This window comes from Mobula birostris, chromosome 31 (genome assembly GCF_030028105.1).
Source record: "Mobula birostris isolate sMobBir1 chromosome 31, sMobBir1.hap1, whole genome shotgun sequence".
Lineage (NCBI taxonomy): Eukaryota > Metazoa > Chordata > Chondrichthyes > Myliobatiformes > Myliobatidae > Mobula > Mobula birostris.
In genome coordinates, this window is record NC_092400.1 from 9815692 (window position 1) to 9835812 (window position 20121).

General features: G+C 39.7%; 1 long non-coding RNA gene across 1 annotated transcript; it reads right to left on the reverse strand.

Moving 5' to 3' along the window:
* Positions 1-7753: 7753 nt before the first annotated feature.
* LOC140190895 (uncharacterized) lies at positions 7754-14353 on the reverse strand. The gene is made up of 4 exons (XR_011883712.1): positions 14275-14353; positions 10638-10733; positions 10096-10171; positions 7754-8142 (listed from the first exon to the last, which is right to left on the reverse strand). It is a non-coding gene; the product is annotated as an uncharacterized lncRNA (long non-coding RNA).
* Positions 14354-20121: the final 5768 nt, after the last annotated feature.

Consider the following 20121-nt stretch of genomic DNA (forward strand, 5'->3'; position numbering starts at 1 on the left):
AAACAAGAGAAAATCTGCAGATGCTGGAAATCCAAAGCAATCCACACACAATGCTGGAGGAACACAGCAGGCCAGGCGGCATCTGTGGAAATGAATAAACAGTCAACGTTTCGGGCCGAGACCTTTCTTCAGGACTGAGTGTTTTCAAAGTAATTACTGAATTTATTTGAAGTCTTTTTTAACTTCAGAAGGTCTCAGATTTCTCTACAAGTTCCAATTCTGAGGTGGGATCATTTTAGTAATGTATGAAATACAGTGGCTAATTTTGAGCATAATAAGATTTTTCAAATATCAATGATAAGGAAATAAAATAATTTTCATTTGACAATGCTGGCTGTGCTAAAATATTGGACAGTACTCAGGGAATGACTCCATTCTTTAATATTGAACCAATGGAATCGTTTCTAACCAACTGGAATTACCGCAGCTGACAGTACAGCAGCCTCATTTCTGTACTAGAATTTGTGCTCTATGATCCAAAGCTCTTAGCAGGAAATGAACTCTCTATAATCTGTCTTGGATTACCCCGACCCCTGACCTAAGCAAAAATAAGCAAGTGCTCTGATAAAATTGCATTGTACCACGACCTCAGAAAATGGCACTTTTTTTTGTTTTATTGACTGAGTTATTTTAATAACTTATACTTTGTAACTAAATGTCAGTTAGGGCAGCGTCGCATAAAAGAAACTGTCTCCTTTCTCAGTGCTTTGCCACCAGGTATGTGCTGGCTTGATAGTTAAAAATGTTGACCATTGTTGAAAGAACTAATCAAATGGTTCATATGTTGCACACCCAGACGTGTTGTAAAGCTTATTCAATTTACAATTTGTTTTGGATGGTACACATCCCCAGTGCCTTGCTAATAAATGAAACACAAATACACTTCCGTGTTCCTTTTGTTATCTCAGCTATATCAATAGTGTTCTGTTGTGCAGGAGGTGAACGAATTATCCCTCCTGTGGCATTGTGCCAAACATGTGCTGTCTCCATTGAAAGCTTGAGCATATGATTGTTTAATTTTCTGTCAATAGCAGATTCTATTGGTTTATTGATTGTAGTTTTGATGAATAATCAACAGTCCAAATTTTGTGCATCTTCAGACTATAGATGGCCTTTCTGCTATTTGGACTTGATGGTTGTCTGTTACGTGTGAAAGGAATTTTTTTTAAAGGCGGTACACTGTATTGAAGACTAGAGTAACACACACAAAATGCTGGAGAAACTCAGCAGGTCAGGCAGCATCTATGGTGAGGAATAAAGAGTCAACAAGTCAGGTCGGGGCCCAAAATTTTTGACGCTTTATTCCTCTCCATTGATGATGCCTGACCTACTGACCTCCTTGAGCAACTTTGTGTGAGTACTACACTGGGTTTCCAGCATCTGCAGGATCTCTTGTGTTTGTAGCACTGAAGATTAACAAGTACTTTCGGGGTAATATTGGTGTTTCCATATTGATGGACAAAGGGATGAAGCTCAAGGTTGGGGATCCAACATGTCATGCAAACTTCTGGTCATCTGCCTTTTAAAACCTACTGATTTATGCACATGTGAAGACCTTTTTTTTTTTGACTCCATAAAGGACACTGTACAAAAGCAAGTTGAAATTTTGCTGCTTTTCCACAGGGATTTAAAAATAATGACAGACCATTGCTAGGCAGGTGAGGAGTAATGTTGTTAGAGACTGAGATGATGAACTTTTCTGCATCTGAGCGACAGCACATAAATTCAGGCATCTAAATTATTCTGAGATGTATTATAAAATTAATAAATATTAAAGATTCCAACTGCAAGGATGAAATATTGACCACAGGATGCATAACATTATTAAAGAAGCACAAATGTAGAGGCAATTGCTGTGTGAATATTTAGAATATGCCTCAGCAGGTATAACAAGAGGCATGGAACAAGGAAGACACACTCCAACCCAATGCTACTTATAGATGTTTGAAGGTTGAACTGATGGCAGAAATCAGAACAAATTTGAGAAATTGGACGGCACAGAGCCAAACCCTCACAGTACCAGTGACCCCAGTTCCTCATGTCCTCAGGTGCTGTGAGTATAGTTTGAATGTTCTCACAGTGACCACGTGTTTCCCCCCACGTGCTCCAGTTTCCTTCTCCTCCATCCCAACGATGGCCAAGCTGACAGGTGGACAGGCCACTCTGAATTGTCACTGATCTACAGGTTGACGGTGGAATTGATGGGACAGTGAAGAAAACAACACGGGCTCAACGGAGGTTCGTGTCAATAGGCGTTTGATGGTTAACCTGATTCCATGCAGTATGACTTTATGAAAGTGCAAAAGTATTGCTGAAAATGTCAAGCAAAATTTTGGAAAATTTGCAGAATCAGTGGGGAGAGAGACAGAGGAAAGTTTCTGTTTGTGCTTTCCAGCATTTTTCCCCAGGCAGAGTATAGAGACATGGCTTGCCGAGATGATTTTTCTGTCTGTCTGGTTAATCCTTTAGATCAGGGATTCTGAACCTTTTTATGACATGGACCCCCTGCCATTAACTGAGGGGACCGTGAACCCCTGGTCACGAAGCCCTGCTTTAGGTGCTATACTGGTTCCTTTCATGTTGATTTTGTCTTAAACTCAGACTGTAATCCTGGAGCTATATTCAATTTACTGAATGGATTTTAATGCATTATTGATGGGGCCTCAAATAGAATCATTTTTGAAGGACATCACCTCTAGCAGTTCATCACTCCTCGGTATTGGTTGGAATCCAGTCCAGATTTTTGTCCTCGCCACTACAAAGTAGTCCGTGAATGTGAACCTTCTGCTGCATAGTGAGTGTGTTCTGCTGAGCTGTATATTGGCCAAGGTACTTGGAATCCTCTGCAACTTTTGCCTACTATAATGCTGGAGAAATAGAAATTTAAATAGTTAGTCAAAGGCAATGCTTATCTTTATTCATTTACCATCATAGATGTTCTCTTCGTAGATATTCTGAGCTCTCGTCTTTTGCCTTCATCTAATGTGTGGCTAGCTGGTCCTTTGTCAAACAATGGCTTATGTCAGGTGTAGCAACATCCCTCATTACAGCTGGGACTTGTATTTCTTCAAAATGTTAATTCCTTCTTTTCATTTTTGTCTCTGACAATACTGCTCTTCACTTCTCCAACAAAAGAAAAAAAATCTTCAACTTGCTTTTGTATGGTATCCTTTCAAGGAGCTAAAAAGCCCCAAGGACTTCACACATACATTAATCAGTGAGTTTGAAAGGGCAGATGACCAAAATCTTGGGGTATCCTCTGAATATTACCTTTGCTTATCAATGCGAAAGCATCAATATTACCCAAGGAATATTTGGTAATTCTCAGTACTGCCTTTTTTAAATCTCCTTTTCCACATGTCAGACAAATATCAGGTCCAAACAGATCATTTCTCTCTGCTTCCAATATTCATTTTTCAATTTATTTTCTCAGACTTTACAGAACATTCCCAGGATTTTGTCAATTGAATTTGGAGTCAGAGAAGGTACAGCATATGTGATGAAGATCAAACAGACTTTAACTTCATAGTAATCCCATTTCTAAAATTTTCCCCATATTCTCAACAACGTTACTGCGATAGTACCAATCACCTTGGGATGCCATAGTAGCATAGCTGTAGAGGGGAGGAGAAAATGGTGGCGTGATGCTGCGCGCGCGGCCGCTCCAAAATGATATCGGTATTTGTTAAATAAGGGCCATGCACAATCCTGATTTGATGGAGATGGACGTGAGAAGCATGGAGGAACATCTGGAGAAACTTCTGAAATGCCCACTTTTCTGCCGCTGCTACTGTACAATCGAGAATCTCCAGAGGGGAAGGCCCCAAATCCTCGGCTTTGCCTATTGCCTGTTGCCAGGGCCGGGGTTGAAGCGCTCGGCAGATATGGTGCTCAGTGCTCGGTGTCGGAGGGCTGGTCAGAGGCTCGAAGTTTTCGGATGGACTCAGAGTCGGCTGTGGTCGGGTGCTTCCAGGATGCTGCATCAGCAAGTTTGCAACGCTGGAGGTTCATGACAGGAAGAGTTTTTCTTCCTTCTACCGTCTGCATGAGATGATGGGACTTTTGAGAGACCTCGGCACTTTTTTTACCGTGCCATGGTCTGTTCTTTATCAAATTATGATATTGCCTTGCACTGTTGTAACTATATGGTATAATTATGTGGTTTTTGTCAGTTTTTCAGTCTTGGTTTGTCTTGTGTTTCTGTGCTATCACTCTGGAGGATCATTGTACCATTTCTTAATGCATGCATTACTAAATGACAATAAAAGAGGACTGTGTGTCCTCATAATCTAATCTAATTCTATTACAGCTCTGGGTGCCGGAATTTGGAGTTAAATTCCTGCGCCGTCTGTGAGGAGTTTGTACATTCTGCCCGTGACCATGTGGGTTTCCTCCAGGTGATCTGGTTTCTTCCCACAGTCCAAAGACATACTGGTTAATAGGTTAACTGGTCATTGTAAATTGTCCTGCGATTAGGCTACTGTTGCACGGCTGGGTGGAGTGGCTCTTTGGAACAGAAAGACCTGCTCCGCACAGTATCTCGAAACAAAAATTAAATTAAATTAAAATGCACACTAGGAACAACTTAGCACCTAGAGAAAATCTGTGTGTTCAAAGGGAGAATGAGCACCCTCCTTATAGACAGCAGCTAAAGTCAGGATAGAACCCAGGACTCCAGTTCTCTGAGGCTGTGGCCCTTCTTGCTCAGCCACTCTCTACTCTAGCTGCTTTTAGATCATCAACAAAGACTGAGGAATCTAATTGTCCATGATTCACTTTAATTCAAATAATTAACACTTAGATCCGCTGTTTAAACAAATAAGTTTAACAAGTGAAAAAAATGCCTATTTTGAAACCAAAAAAAAAGCCCTCAGATTATAATTGGCATTCTCCCTCAAACATGGTTAACTTTAACTATAATTCCTCTAGATTCATAAAAGTATTTTGTTACTGTTTTATGTTTATAGCAGTTTTCAAAGAATGGATAATCAAATGAAGATTTGATTTTTTAAATTCATTGGCAGTCCTTTTTTTAAGAAATGTCAGTTAGAGGAACCTTATTTTAAAACAAATGCATTGTATCCCCGTTTAGCAATTGCATTTTCTGTTCAAAAATGCAGCGATATTCTGGTTCCTGATGAAGGGTCTCAGCCCGAGACGTTGACTCTTTATTTCCCTCAATAGATGCTGCCTGGCCTGCTGAGCTCCTCCAGCATTTTGTGTGTATGACTTTGATACTCTAGGCTGGCTGGTGGAGCCATCGCATTTGCTCCAGACTTCAAGGTGAGTGGTTCTCGGGTTCAAATCCAGACAGCTCTTTGCACGCTTTCCATCTGTGCTGGGTAGAGCATCGAGCTGGCAATTTGGCCTCGTAGAATAAAACAGACAAAAGTGCGAGAGAAACGGCAAGGTTGCCACCCGATGCAGCACAGGTCAAGAGAAGGAACAACAACAACTTGATATTCTGTGGCTGTCGTTTAGAATGTAAGTTACAAACGAAAGGTGTAAAATGACAACATTTCTTCACAAATATTCTATTCATTCAGTGACTATCACTTGTTTTACCTTGACAGACTGTGGTTAACTTTGGGCAATGAATATTTAGACCTCAGCAGGTGAGTTCATTGACTTGGCCGTTCTGTAAATAATATATTGTCACTTTGATCAGGGGGGAAAGCAATATTCTGAAAATTGTTTTACAAGTGCCCATGTTTCAGGATTGCTGCCTGGTTACCAGCGCACAGCAGCATGGGTTTAACAAACGGCCAGCAGCTCTGAACAAACGCTTAATATGAATCATAACATTTGGTCGAGAGTAAATATGGTTATACAATTTCTTCTATGGCAACCATAGCAATTCAGATATTTCATTGACTAGAGCAAGCAGCCGTAAATTAAAACGCATGCTTTAACAAAGGGCGGAAATCATTACGAAAATGATAAAAGCAAGCGGTACTTGGTCTTAATTGTTATTACTATTAATCTTCTCTGAATAGAATTTAGTCCATCCTTATGTTGCTACTGAATCATAAAAGGGATATGTCACACTGAAGAGCAGGCAATGAACTGGAAGGAACAAGCTCTAGAATTGCAGAGCTGACAGCATTGGATAATTTGACAGTTTTTTGGAATATTTTAAAATAACATCTCTTTTTTTTTTATAAAAAAAAAGGCACGGGAAAGCCAAATTGAAGGAATGCATCTTGAAAATGAAAATGGAAAAGGAATCAGCAGGCAGTGCTAATCAAAGTACTTGGATAGGAAAACAAATAAATAATTGGTGAAAATGAGTTACCTCGCTCTTTAGAGGATAATCTAACAGTGTCTGTGCTTGGCATGAAATTAAGAACAGCACGTTTTAAGTCTGCTTGTTCTGATGGATGTGTTGATTAACACTGAGAGATGGTAACATGTGCATCGCTGGTAGCTGTCACCAGTTACTACCACCTCTAAGCAGCTGATGATTGTTTTTGCAGTGGGCAAAATTAGATGCTGAATGCGTCTGACCTGCAACTAGCATAGCAAACTCACATGACCTATCACATCGTTTTTCATTTGACTGGACAGGATCCAGACATAACAGACTTGAATAGGGCAGCCTGCAGGAACTCCCTGATTGGCTGCAACATGGGCTGTGAAAGATTGCATTAATGTACCTTCCTGCAACTCTGAACTGATAAACTTCTCAACGAGGATAAATGCTAATGAGAAGTATTGTCAGCCAGAACCTGTTTGCCATGAAAAGACATCTTCCTTCCTACAGCTAATCATGATTAATATGAATATATATAATATATAATAAAAAGTCCTGCAAAATGTGCTGAGGAAGCAATGAGACACAAGTGATTGTTGTCAGAATATTAAACATGACCCAAAATAGCACGAGAACAAATTATGGCAGAATTAACTTCACAATTTCTTTTAAATAACTGCACCGTATTTCAAGACCAGGATTATGTAGTTTCTTTTTTATTATATTAAAGCCACTTTTCCTTTTCAGAAGCCTCATTTTGAAATAACTGTCCCCGGTACAAGTGAATGCTTAACATTGTAGTAAAATCAGTATTAGGCTATTTATTTTCCTTGAGTTCATTTCAAATAGCAAAATAGTGGAATTTCATGTGCTAACTATTAATAATGAGTGGTTTCTAATAAAGTTACAAATTGTAAATGCATATTTTTGAAATTAATTTTGATTACACGGCATGAATATTTTTGGATCCTCCTGTGAAATTTTAGTGAATGGCAATCATTCCATGTTGTTTTATGTGACTGACCTGTGAAATATGTTATACTATAACAGTATAGTAATTAAGCGGAAATTTACGCAACTATTTTCCATGAGCAGTTCATTTAATGCTAAACGTGGCTTTGTGTCAGTAAGAGGGTGAAAGGCCAGTGAGAAATGTATTTTTTTCCACTAAATTGAATTACAATGTTTTTCACTGTACACTTTAACCCAATTAATTGAAGCATTCCCGTGTGCTTTTATTCAATACAAAGTTACACTGATCCAATTATAAAAAGAGAGATGTAGTATATTTCCTTTGATGAAAGAAGCACTTAGTCTGAAGTTGAGGATATATGAAACACGGAGATTACAAAACCACAATTTCAGTGAGGCGGCTTGTCATTGTGAGATTAACATGTGGAAATTCATTCAAATCAAATTGTTGTAACACATCACTCACTAAAAGCCAAGAGAAATGTCTCACTAAATGGGCTTAGAAAGTACAATTTAAGCTAACCGTAATGTAATTAGAGTATTTGTCACAGTCCTCTTGGGAATTAAACTAAAACCAGCAACATTTAGTTATTACAGCATTAGTAACTTTTCATCTAGACTTCATCTGATACCCTCCCGCTCCACTTTGCTCAGCTAATTATTACCTGGTAATTATTGGGAGTTTATGAGACCTGTTCCCTGTGTCAAAGTACTGTAACTAGCCTTGCCTAACCAACTAAACTCTGTTTTAAGAAACAGATTAATGAAGGCGCCTACACGTTATTCAATTAGGCAGGGTGTTTTCACAGTGACGGCAGCAATAACGTAGACAGTGAACGGATCGGATTTGTAAGGCCTTCAGAGAGAATTCAAAAACTCTGTAAAAGTTGGTGGAAGTGCCCACTGTGGAATATGTTCTGAGAATGAAATAAAAATAATTCTTATTAATATCGAGTATTTTGAAATGATTCAGTGATCTGTGAATAGTGTGTAAAAATAAACACATAAATCAGACACTTCTAAATGTGTTCTGATACTGCATTCATAATGTAAAAAGTATTTTGTGCAATTTACCACATACCACACAAAGGCTATCAAACACTATCATGTCTTCTGTTTTATCTCTTGAGAAGCAAATTTGACAGTGAGATTAACAAAGAAATCAGAATATATCAACACTTGGATCAGGCATTTGGAAACTCATGGACAGTAAGATTGAAACTCAGTAAAATAATTTCTCTCACTCTGATGGAAAATTAAGAATTCACAGAAATTTTGAATGCATCTCTGATCTTTGTTCTCTCTCACTAGCGGTTTCCTAATGCTTGCTGCAAGCAGCCATTTTGTGATTAATTAGATTTCGATTTAATTAGTGATGACATCACACTATTAAGACAAAAAGGAGTCTATTTCTTTAGCCCTTCCTCCTTGTACATAATAACAAACAGCAGCTCAGTCACGTTACTGGCCTGTTAAATTTGCTGGTAAATATATCTTGTACAACATTTAAAAAAAAATATTTTGCTGTGCTATTTGTGTTTCAGTTCACAGCCATCACAATAACGGATATGTTGGTTGACGAGCAGCGATCAGTCAGATAACAGAACTTGATAACGTTACTTCCTCCTGGGAATGGAAGCTGGTTCATCAATTAGTGAGAAGCAATGGATTTGACTCCAGACCGTGGTTATTGTCACACACTTCGTTAAATGTTCACAAGTTGTTTCTTTATGAAAATTTTGGATTTGGAATAATATGTTTTTTTGCTGTATTAAAGCACTAGGTAGGGGGAGGGGGTGTGGGAAGACAACATACATTTGCAGTGTGCTACTTGCAAAGTTGTAACAATGACGGGTTGAGAGGATATAGTAAACCACAAGAGCAAAGTTTGAATAGTTTATCACTGTCATCTCACCCCTGAAACGTGCCATTGGTTTGGAATATACTCCAAAGTCATGATTTATCTTTTTCCATTTATCATCTTAACTATTACCTGTTTCGTTTCCTCTGAGCCGGAGTTAGAATAATAAATGACAATAGGGTTGCATTACTGAATTACCCCAGTCAAGAAGAGGTGATGGTGCACTGTTCTCTTTGAAAAGCAGCAAAATGTGGGACTTGATTAATTTAATAATTCTGGGGATAACATCATTTGTTTACATTTTATTTCTCCTAACTTGTATATTTTATGCTCAGCAAAGCATATAATGCATACCTTTTCAAACATTAAAAGTATGTTAAAAACAAAATAACTTTAAAGACAAACATTCAGTCAAAGTTCCCTTCACCCTGCATTACTGAGTGCAACCCTTGACTTCTTATGGGGAAACAATAGGTCATTTTGTTTTATATATGAGAAAATGAAGATGGAGACTGCTTTCTGTCAATGGTTCTTTAATACCCCCTGGGCAGTGCAATACTTCAGTGCTGAGCAAAAACCTACTGCTGCTGGAAGAATGAGTGGAGAGAGTTAGCTGCCCATTTTAATGCCATTTGATTCAATTTTGTTCAATAATCATCACTACCAATACCACTAAATGAAAATGTGTAACTTGTACAACAAGAGTTCAATATTGAGGAATCCAATTCTTAACACATGATTAGCTTTTTAAAGGCTCAGCAAACAAAGTGAAAAATCTCTCACAATTAAACCAACAGTAAATGCTTTTCTTCCTCCCCCGTTAGGCATGCTGTTCCCCAAATATCAGCTATAAATTCTCCCTTCAAGGAATGTGGTACTTTTTTTTTTACACAACATACTGAAAATTGTTGCTGCTTTGCATAAGGATCAGGCAAATTGCTAGAAATGTTCTCGCATAGCAACACAGTCTCTTGGCAGGTTGCCGGGCACACTTGCACAAAACACTTACCATGGCTCCCTTGTGTCAAAATATGTTAATTTCTAGCAACAGCTTTTTAACTTAAGTTTTGGTCCAGGCCCCCAACCTGTTGAAATAAACATTTGCTCTTTCAGAAGAAATGACATGTTTTATGCAGACTTTGCATTTTCATTGCATTTCAATGAATTTAATCTTACCTTTGTTATTTTGATTCTTTTTGAATTAAGAAAACCGTAATAGGAGGTAAAATCTTCAGAGAATATTGCTGGTTCAAATGTGAACTGCTGTGGTGTTTTATTTCATTCGCAAAAGTGCATCTTATTCTGATCTTTAAACAGAAAATGTATTGATTCCCTCGAGGAAAAGATCCAAGTAGATACCTTTTTTGTTCTTTGACATTCAGGATCCATTTGTCAGCAGACAATAAAAAACTCCACTGCTGTACTGTGAGGGATGGTTGTTCAAAATCACTGATAAGATGAATTGGCAGCATCGATCTATTATAAAGTAGCCATAAGACCTCACCACAGAAGAACTGCCCTTAATTTGATAATCCCTGCTCCTACACTGACCTGCATTAAGACAATGCCCAGGGCATCGTGCCTTGCTTCTGCTCCACATGGTATCTTCCATGGGCTTGCTCTAGCGTAGTGTTTCCAACGTTGATGCTAATGAATAGGAAAGAGGTCAATCATTTTGTTCTCAGCCATTGCTCCAAACAATTCTTGCTTTAACCCCAAACCGTTCTACTTTATGAATTGTACATTTTTTTTAAAAAACTTTACTCTCTGCTTCAAGACATTGTTACAGACCATTAGCGTTGAGAAAATAGAAACTTTTGACTTAAAAATTGCTTCCCTTCATAACAAATCTCAGATTGGTCCATGAGTTTTATGTTACATGCAACTGGGTTGTTGTTCAAAAGGATAAAAGGAGAAAATAACTGTTAAATTAGAACTCAGGCATTTTTAAAAATATATATTTATGTAGAGATGCTAGTGAATATGCATGTGATTGTATGAATATATAAATACAATTTTTGACAACAGGCGTGTGAATACCCCAACAGACATAAATGTGTCTAATTTTAATTATCCTTAATAACACCACAGCTGCAGAAGAATGCTGTCAGTGAAGGGGGCTGCTCCATTACAAGGCTGTCTGACCTTGGCTCCCCACTTTCGACATTGCATTGTGTGTTCTGTTGTGAAACATTCATTGTAACACAAGCCGATCCATAATATTCTAAACGCTTCGTTTCCCAACAACTGTGTGTTACAATAAGGATAGAGTGAGTTCTGCTTCAATCATTTTATTTTCACTTAGGGTTTTTTTCCGTAAGTACTTGCAAGTCTCCTCACTTCCAAATTGGCACATTGCAGAGGCTGCTGGTTAGTTTCCTATTGGGTTTGTCCACTCTTGATCAAATAAATCAATCCACAATACCAACAGAGAGTTATTTTTATTCCCTAGATATAGTGGAAAAAAAAACTGGCTCAGCAGTCGTAGCATATTATAATAAGTTTTTCCTTTTTATACGCCAAATCATTTTATTGAACTACAGAGAAGGTTTTAATACTGACTTAAATACAATTTTGTTTTCTACTTTTGAAATTGGAGCCATAAATTATACCCCAACAGAATAAAATAAACCTAATGATTTTTCCCTTACAATTCACACTACAATGCTGTCATAATCTGTGATTATTTATGAAACAGTTCAGAAATTAGCGAAATGTTGTCAAATGGAAAAATGGGTATTTAATGGTTATTAATAACTGTTAATGAGTGAAAAGAAATATGTATTTGTAATAAAATTAAACAGTGAACTGGCTGAGAAAAATATTAATTACTCCATTATCTCAGTATTTTGATAAAGTATTGTATTACTTTGCAAAAAAAGAGATGCTACCAGGAGCTATCAAGTTAGATCTTGAAAGAAATAAGCAGTTTAGGGTGTACAAAACATTTCTTAGATTTATGAAAATCAAGTTTCCCCCGTTTTTTTTTTCTTTCAATTAAATGAACAACTGTAGTTAATGAAACAAAATAGCAGCTAAAGAGGATCGTATTTGCAATTCTGATACAGAGTCACCATGGGTTTTGGCCATAGATGAGAAGAAACAGCAGACAGTGTCAAGGGTCACATAACAAATATCATCTGCCACAAAGCTCTCTGCCATTGACTGGAGAGAGTGGACCAGCTGTGCTGTTGAATGCCTATTTCAGCGAGCAGCAGCAATCGCCCAGGAACAACCTGGGGAGACCAGGTCATACTCTGTTGGGTTTACTTTTATGTATAAATGGTAGTTATCACATAAAATGCATTCTTATTCCATGTACAACTTTGACACCCACTGCCACTTACCACCAAGCTCTAGGAGCAATTAAAGTCGAAAGATCCATACCAAAAGCCTTTGGCTATCTTAATGAAATCTTTCTGGCTTGCATTGACACTGTGATTTTGTTAATTCTATAACTGCACTGAGTGAATAGCACCAGCCTTAACAATTGGTCCAATCCAATTCCACCTAATTAGATTAAGACCTCTGCAGTTTAACAGACTGAATCAGCACAAACCAATTATTGTTTGTGAAATAACTTTCAGGACGTAAAACAGATGATGTGTTTACACCAATTGTAAGTAAACACCTTGTTAATAAAGTTTTTAAAGGAAATGCGTAATGATAACATTTTGTTAATCATCTATCTTCTGTGTTTCTGTTTGGAAGGGATGCAAGCATATTGCAATTAATTGGAACATTTCCACCGCTCTGTTAGACCTGTTCACATGTTATTTCATAGCTGTCAGGTCAAAGCCCTGGAACTCCCCACCTAACAACAGTGCGGAGCACCATCACTACACCAACAGGAATGGTGCAAGAGGATTAAATGTGACTGAGCCTGAATCTCAAGTTTTCAACCCCACAATATCTCCATCACCTCATAAACTGTTTACTGATACACGGATCCAAATAAACTTGAGGCTTTGTTTTTACAGCCATCTGACGAGGTGGAATGGTTTGTGAGTGAGAACTAGGTCCAGGCATTAGAACAGAGGCAAGCACGAGGAAATCTGCAGATGCTGGAAATTCAAGCAACACACACAAAAAATGCTGGTGAATGCAGCAGGCCAGGCAGCATCCCTAGGAAGAGGTACAGTCAACATTTCAGGCCGAGACCCTTCGTCAGGACTAACTTCTTTCAATTAGTCCTGACGAAGGGTCTTGGCCCGAAACGTCGACTGTACCTCTTCCTGCAGATGCTGCCTGGCCTGCTGCATTCACCAGCACTTTTTGTGTGTGTTGATTAGATCAGAGGCTTTGCCTTTCAGCTCCTTCCTGATGGTCCTTATTCTTAAAAAAACCCATTTGACAGTTCATAAATGTTGAAATAGAAGTAAATAACCGAACAAAAAGTAAAGATTACTTTTTTAACTTAAAGAATGCATTTATCTAAAAGACACATCTGGTGAAAATTAATTAGAAACACGAACAAGATCAATAATTAAAATGATCTTGCATCTATTTATTTTTTTTCCATCCAGATTGGTCACCACATTCAAATGAGTGGGCTGGTCTAGACATGTATTCCCCCCCCCAACCCCCATTGGCTGGGATAAAGCAGAGGGACCAAGTACATTACACCTAAATTCAGGGCCATTTGGAACCATTCGTGGACTTCATAGTGAGTTCAGGACAGAGAGAGGGCTCAAAGGAGCAGGGACCTGAGATCCTACATCTTCCGCACTTCTCTGCTGCAATGGTCAGGCTTAGAAACCACAAAGATCTGACCCATTAATCCATCTGTTCTGAATTGTCAGTAAAATATAAATAGTTTTCTGGCCTTTAGCTAACTGTCTGCTTCTCAAGGGTAGGCAGGGATGGATATGAAGTGTTGATCTTTCCAATGACATCTGTCTTGCAAATAATTAGTAAAAATGAATTGCTTGATTATATAGGCTTTTTTATGAATACTTCATTTTGTAGACTTTCAATCTTTTGTTTTTAATTACCAGAAAAGGAAGACATATTTACTTTCTTGTTCTCACAATGTCCTCAAATGCTTAGAGCCAACAAAGAACTTTTGAAGTATAGTTACTATTATAATGTAGTAAATGAAGCAACCAATTTACATAGAGCAAAGTCCCACAAACTTTAGTGGAACATTGCTCAGATAATTTGTTTTTGTGCTCAAGAGAATAATTACCTTTTTCTTTATGAAGTGGTGCCCTGAATCTTGCATGGCCTCTCCAGAGAGAGCAGATAAAGCCTTGGCTTCGCATTCTATTGGAAAGACAGCACCTTCATCAATGTAAATATCCATCAGCACCATGCCAGACTTGACTTTGTGCTCAGACCACTGGAATCTAGTGGGAACCCACAATGTCCTTGACTCTGTGGTAAGAGTGCTTAAAAAAAACACTTAATGCAATATAATTAATGCATACTGTTTTGTCAAAACATAATTAATATGTAGAAGTGGAACGTTCTGCAGCAATTTTCTTTTGCTTGAAATACTCTGAGTAGATTCTTTAAAGACTAACCTTATCATTTAAATTAAAAATCACTATCATTGACCCCAGTCATTAACTGCAAGTATTCAAAGCAGAAACTGCAGATAAATAAATGGCTTTAATCTTAGGAACAGAGAAATCCAACATATTCATGTTTCTGTTGTTGAATGTGATGTTAGGGGAACAGATCAGAGGAATTTGGTGGTGGAGGGGGAGGTTTACCTTAATGTTGTACAATAATGGAGGATGATACAGTTTTGGCGAAGGAGACGTAAGATGGATGAGACATGATGTGTTTCAGCTACATCTGATGCGCACCAGATAGTTCGATAATACCAGGGACAATGACCAGGAATGAAAATGATGACAGTTTTGCTGCCCACTAAGGTATTAGAGGTGGTGAAGATTATTGCAAGTTCTAAAGTTGCAAAACTGTTTGGCCAAGCCCAGGCAGTTTGCACAGTGTGCTGTTCATTATAATATGGGATTTCTCCCCGCATCAATGATCCATGAGAAAGAGCAGAATATGCCACGTAACTGATATGAGATTCAAAGGAGAAGCCTTATAATGACATTAGAAAGTAGAGATAATAAGATGACTGATAAGAATCCTAATCAGAATCAAGTTTAATATCACTAGCATATATCGTGAAATCTATTGTTTTGCAGCAGCAGCGGTACAGTGCATTATATATGAAAAACTAGCCATGGGTATGCGTAGGAGACTTTATATTGAGGAAGAGGTATAGAGAGGGAAGAGCAATAGTAAATTAAGGGACAGAGGGCAAATGGAGCCCAGGAGTACATAAGACATAGAGTATCAGATGATTGAGGAAGTGGAGTGACTGAGTACACAAGCTTTGGGAGAACAGAAGGGAGGAAATCTCAGTGGGAAAGTCAGGGATGAAAGTAAGGCACCCAAATGCAGAGTGACTGCCAAGCCATGCATCTGAATATACTCAGGAAATTTGGATTATGTATATAAAATCAAGATTAGAACAGACAGGTCTTGGTTGTAATGTCAATCTCTTCATTGTCTCCTGGTGCCTTGAATCAAATGGATCATAAGGTCTTTTTACAAGTTGTATACTACAACTATTACAATAGAAGTCAAACCAATAGCAAGCCGACAGGAGCTTCAGCAGATCAATAAACTCAGCAGATATTAAATCGCTCCAAAATAGAAGGACACAAATACAACAGACATTGTCTCACAGCAAAGAGAAAGGTGGAGGCTGGAAATCTGAAATTAAAACAGAATCTGTGTTTCCAGCACTTCTGTTAATTTCAGATTCCCAGCAACCACTGCAGCTAGTAGTTCCTTCATTGTTTCCCCATCTCCTCTGTTCTCATTCATCTCTGTTGATTTACACACGGGTCGCTTTTGATTATCACTCTTCTCCTTCAGTACCAGCACCATCTGGGTCATCCGAATTCTCATGGTCGTCACCTATCACGGTCATTCCTATTTGTCACTGATGAAAGGTTTTTGACTTAAAATGTTAACTCTATTTCTCCCTTCACAGTTACTGCCTCGTTGAGGTATTTCCATATTTTCTGCTTTTCAAAAAGAGATACTCCCTTCGGGGCACTCTTTAGTGAGTAAGGGCATTGATCCATTGACGATCCTGCTTTTGATATCTAGCTCCCACCTAAATTTCCTGTCAGTCACCAGCATCAACACCTCCTACCTTTGACTGTTCTCCATTTCCCTCAACCCAGTTATTGTTCTAGCCCTTGTCCATACCTTTGTCACTTCGAGTCAATTATTCCAGTTCTTTTTTATTCCCCACCTTCCATGAACTGTATCTCTGAACACCTACTCTGTGCCCATCATATTGATGTAATTATGAAGAAACCGTGCCATGTTTTATTAAGAGCTTAAGTTGATGTGTTACCACACCAAACACTCTAACAAATTTCTACTGGTGTACCATGGAGAGCATTCTAACTGGTTGCATCACCATCTGGCATTGAGGAGCCAAACGCAGGAGATCAGAAAAGGCCGCAGAGGGTTGTAAATTCAGCCGAATCTATCATGGACACCAGCCACCCCACCACCGAAGACATCATCAAAATGTGATGACTCAGAGAGGCAGCATCCGTCATTAAGGACTCCTGTCACACAGGACATGCTCTCTTCTCATTACTACTATCATGGAGGAGGTACTGGAGCTGGAAAACACACACTCAATATTTTGGGAACACCTTCTTTCCCTGTGCCATCAGATTTCTGAGTGGTCCTTGAATCCATGAACACTACCTCAGTATCTTTGCTCTCTTTTTGCACTACTTATTATTAGATTATGAGGACATGCAGTCCTCTTTTATTGTCATTTAGTAATGCATGCATTAAGAAATGATACAATATTCCTCTGGTGTGATATCACAAAAACACAGGACAGACCAAGACTGAAAAACTGACAAAAACCACATAATTATAACATATAGTTACAACAGTGCAACAATACCATAACTTGATGAAGAACAGGCCATGGGCACGGTAAAAATGTTCAAAGTCTCTCGAATGTCCCACATCTCACGCAGACGGGAGAAGGAAGAAAAAACTCTCCCTGCCATGCCCGACCACAGTCCGACTCTGAGTCGTCCGGGAACTTCGAGCCTCCGATCAGCTCTCCGACGCCGAGTACCGAGCACCATCTCTACCCGAACGATTTGACCTCAGCCTCGGTTGCCAGCAGCAGGCAAAGCCGGGGATTTTGGGGCCTTCCCTCCGGAGATTCTCGATCGCCCAGTAACAGCGGCAGCAAACCGGTTTTTCAGAAATTTCTCCAGATATTTCTCTGTGCTTTCATGTCTGTCTCCATCAAATCAGAATTGTCCACGGCCCCCTATTTAATGGATACGATATCAATTTTACCAGAGAGCTGCGCGCGCGTCGCGCTGCCATCTTCTCCTCCTGCCCTATTTTTATAGTTATTATTGCAATTTATGATATATTTTATGTATTGCACTATACTGCTGTCACAAAACAACAAATTTCTCAATAAACAGTATGTCAGTGATAATAAACCTGCTCCTCTCTTGGGAAATGGGCCCTTTTCTTCCTCAGCAGGGAAGAACAAGCAGGGAGAGCACATGGTCCTGCCAGGAGTAGGGGTTTGTAAATAATTCAGGATGATGTCGGCTTCTCCAGCGTCATCTATTGGACACCACATTTGAATTCAAAGGTGCACCACAACCACAAGAGCTTTCGCCCTCTGAGTATGTAGATGCAGTGCAAAGGTAGTTGACTGATACCCGTGAATCAGTCGTTCATTCTGTTTGATAATTAGGTAATTGACCACACCAAAGGCATATTTTGCCTGCTTGGCCCCTGAGCCCAATGCGTAACCCATACACCTGAGGCCAATGTGCTAAAACTGCACCACACCCACGCCCTGATAAACCAGAGTGATTTTATGCTGAAGCAATCCTCTCTCTGTACAGACCATTCAGAAGGAGTCCTGTGGTGCAATACAGAGCAGCTCAAAAGATTCATTATAGTATGCTGGCTGTTTAATTCCACAACAATGCAGGCTCTCCACCCACACCAGTAGCTGTTGTGCAGCAGGAGGAGGAGAAGGAAGGGGCTGACCAGAAATGGAGTGCTTTTTTCTGGCCAGGCAATGCCAGAAATGGATCTTAAGGTGCTGCTTTCAATGAACACAGTCCCACTTCTCTGTCCCATAACAATCCACCCCTAATTACAATGATGGTCTTCACTTCCATGCTAGAAAAGATGATCCCCAAGTTTGGCACACAGATGTAGGCAAGTTTGGTGCTGGATGCCTCAGTGGAGAATATAGGCCACCTAGCAACCTGTACAACAGATTAACTACTTCACTTGTACTTAGATTAGATTAGATTATGAGAACACTCAGTCCTCATTTATTGTCATTTAGAAATGCATGCATGCATTAAGAAATGATACAATGTTCCTCCAGAGTGATATCACAGAAAAACAGGACAAACCAAAGACTAACACTGACAGAACCACATAATTATAACATATAGTTACAGCAGTGCAAAGCAATACCATAATTTGATAAAGAACAGACCATGGGCACGGTAAAAAATAGTCTCAAAGTCCCGAGTCGATCAACTCCCGAGTCCCCAATAGCAGGCGGCAAAGGAGACACTCCCTGCCATAAACCTCCAGGCACCGACAACTGCCAATGCATTGGAAGCAGCCGACAACAACTGACACTGAGTCCGTCCATCCGTCCAAAAACTTCGAGCCTCCGACCAGCCCCTCCGATACAGCCTCCCGAGCGCCATCCTCTGCCGAGTGCCTTTGACCTCGTCCTGCCCGCCGAAACAAACAAAGCCAAGGATTCAGGGCCTTCTCCTCCGGAGGTTCCGGACCACACAGTAACAGCGGCAGCAAAGTGGGCATTTCAGAAGTTTCTCCAGATGTTCCTCCGTACTCTCACGTCTGTCTTCATCAGATCAGAAATGTGCACGGTCCCCTACTTGACAAATAACAGACATCACCACCGAAGTGGCCGCGCGCGTTGTGTCGCGCCGCCATCTCCTCCTCCTCCTTAGCCACCCTATAGGCTCTCATCTGAATTCTCTGCAATAGAAGTCACGTGGATCCATCCTCTGGGTGGCTAGCGCAAAGATTTGTATTAGTTCCACTCATTGACCTTTGTTGAGAAGCACTTACTGCCTCTGGCACCACTGTCTTCCCCTCATGACACTTCTGGGTAAGCGCTGCTCTTGTGATTTGGATTCTTCTAAGAAATACGGGTAGCATTAGCAAGGCCAGCATTATTACCCTTGAGAAGATGGTGGTGAGCCAGTTTCTCAAACCACTACAGTCCTTCTGATGGAATATCAACAGTGTCATGGGTAGGGAGCTCCTGGCATTGATCTTAGTGAAGGCGAGGGAGATAAGAACATAAAATCATAAGAAATAGGAGCAAGGGTAGGCCATCTGGCCCGTCCAGCCTGCTCCGTCATTCAATTAGTTCATGGCTGATCTGGCGATGGACTCATCTCCAACTACCTGTCTTTTCCTCATAACCCTTAATTCCTGTACTATACAAAAATCTATTCAACCTTTTCCTAAATATTTTTACTGAGGTAGCCTCCACTGCTTCATTGGGCAGAGAATTCCACAGATTCTCCACTCTCTGGGAAAAGCAGTTCCTCCTCATCTCCATCCTAAATCTACTCCCCCGAATCTTGAGGCTAAGTCCCCAAGTTCTACTCTCACCTATCAGTGGAAGCAACTTTCCTGCCTCTATCTTATCTACCCCTTTCATAATTTTGTATGGTTCTATATGATCTACTGATGAGATATCTATGATGTGTTGGATTCCTGTGTATCTGAAGCCTTTCTCCTTGGTGTTGCAGGCAAGGTTCTCAGGACGTAGTGTCAGAATAGCCCAAGCAAGCACTTGGTAGATCACATATCAAAGACAAAGTCAAGTTTATTGTCACACGCACAATAACTGTCAGGCAACTGAAGAAGTTCAGCATGAGCCCCCAAAACCTCAAGATTTTCTTCAGGGGCACCATTGAGAACACCC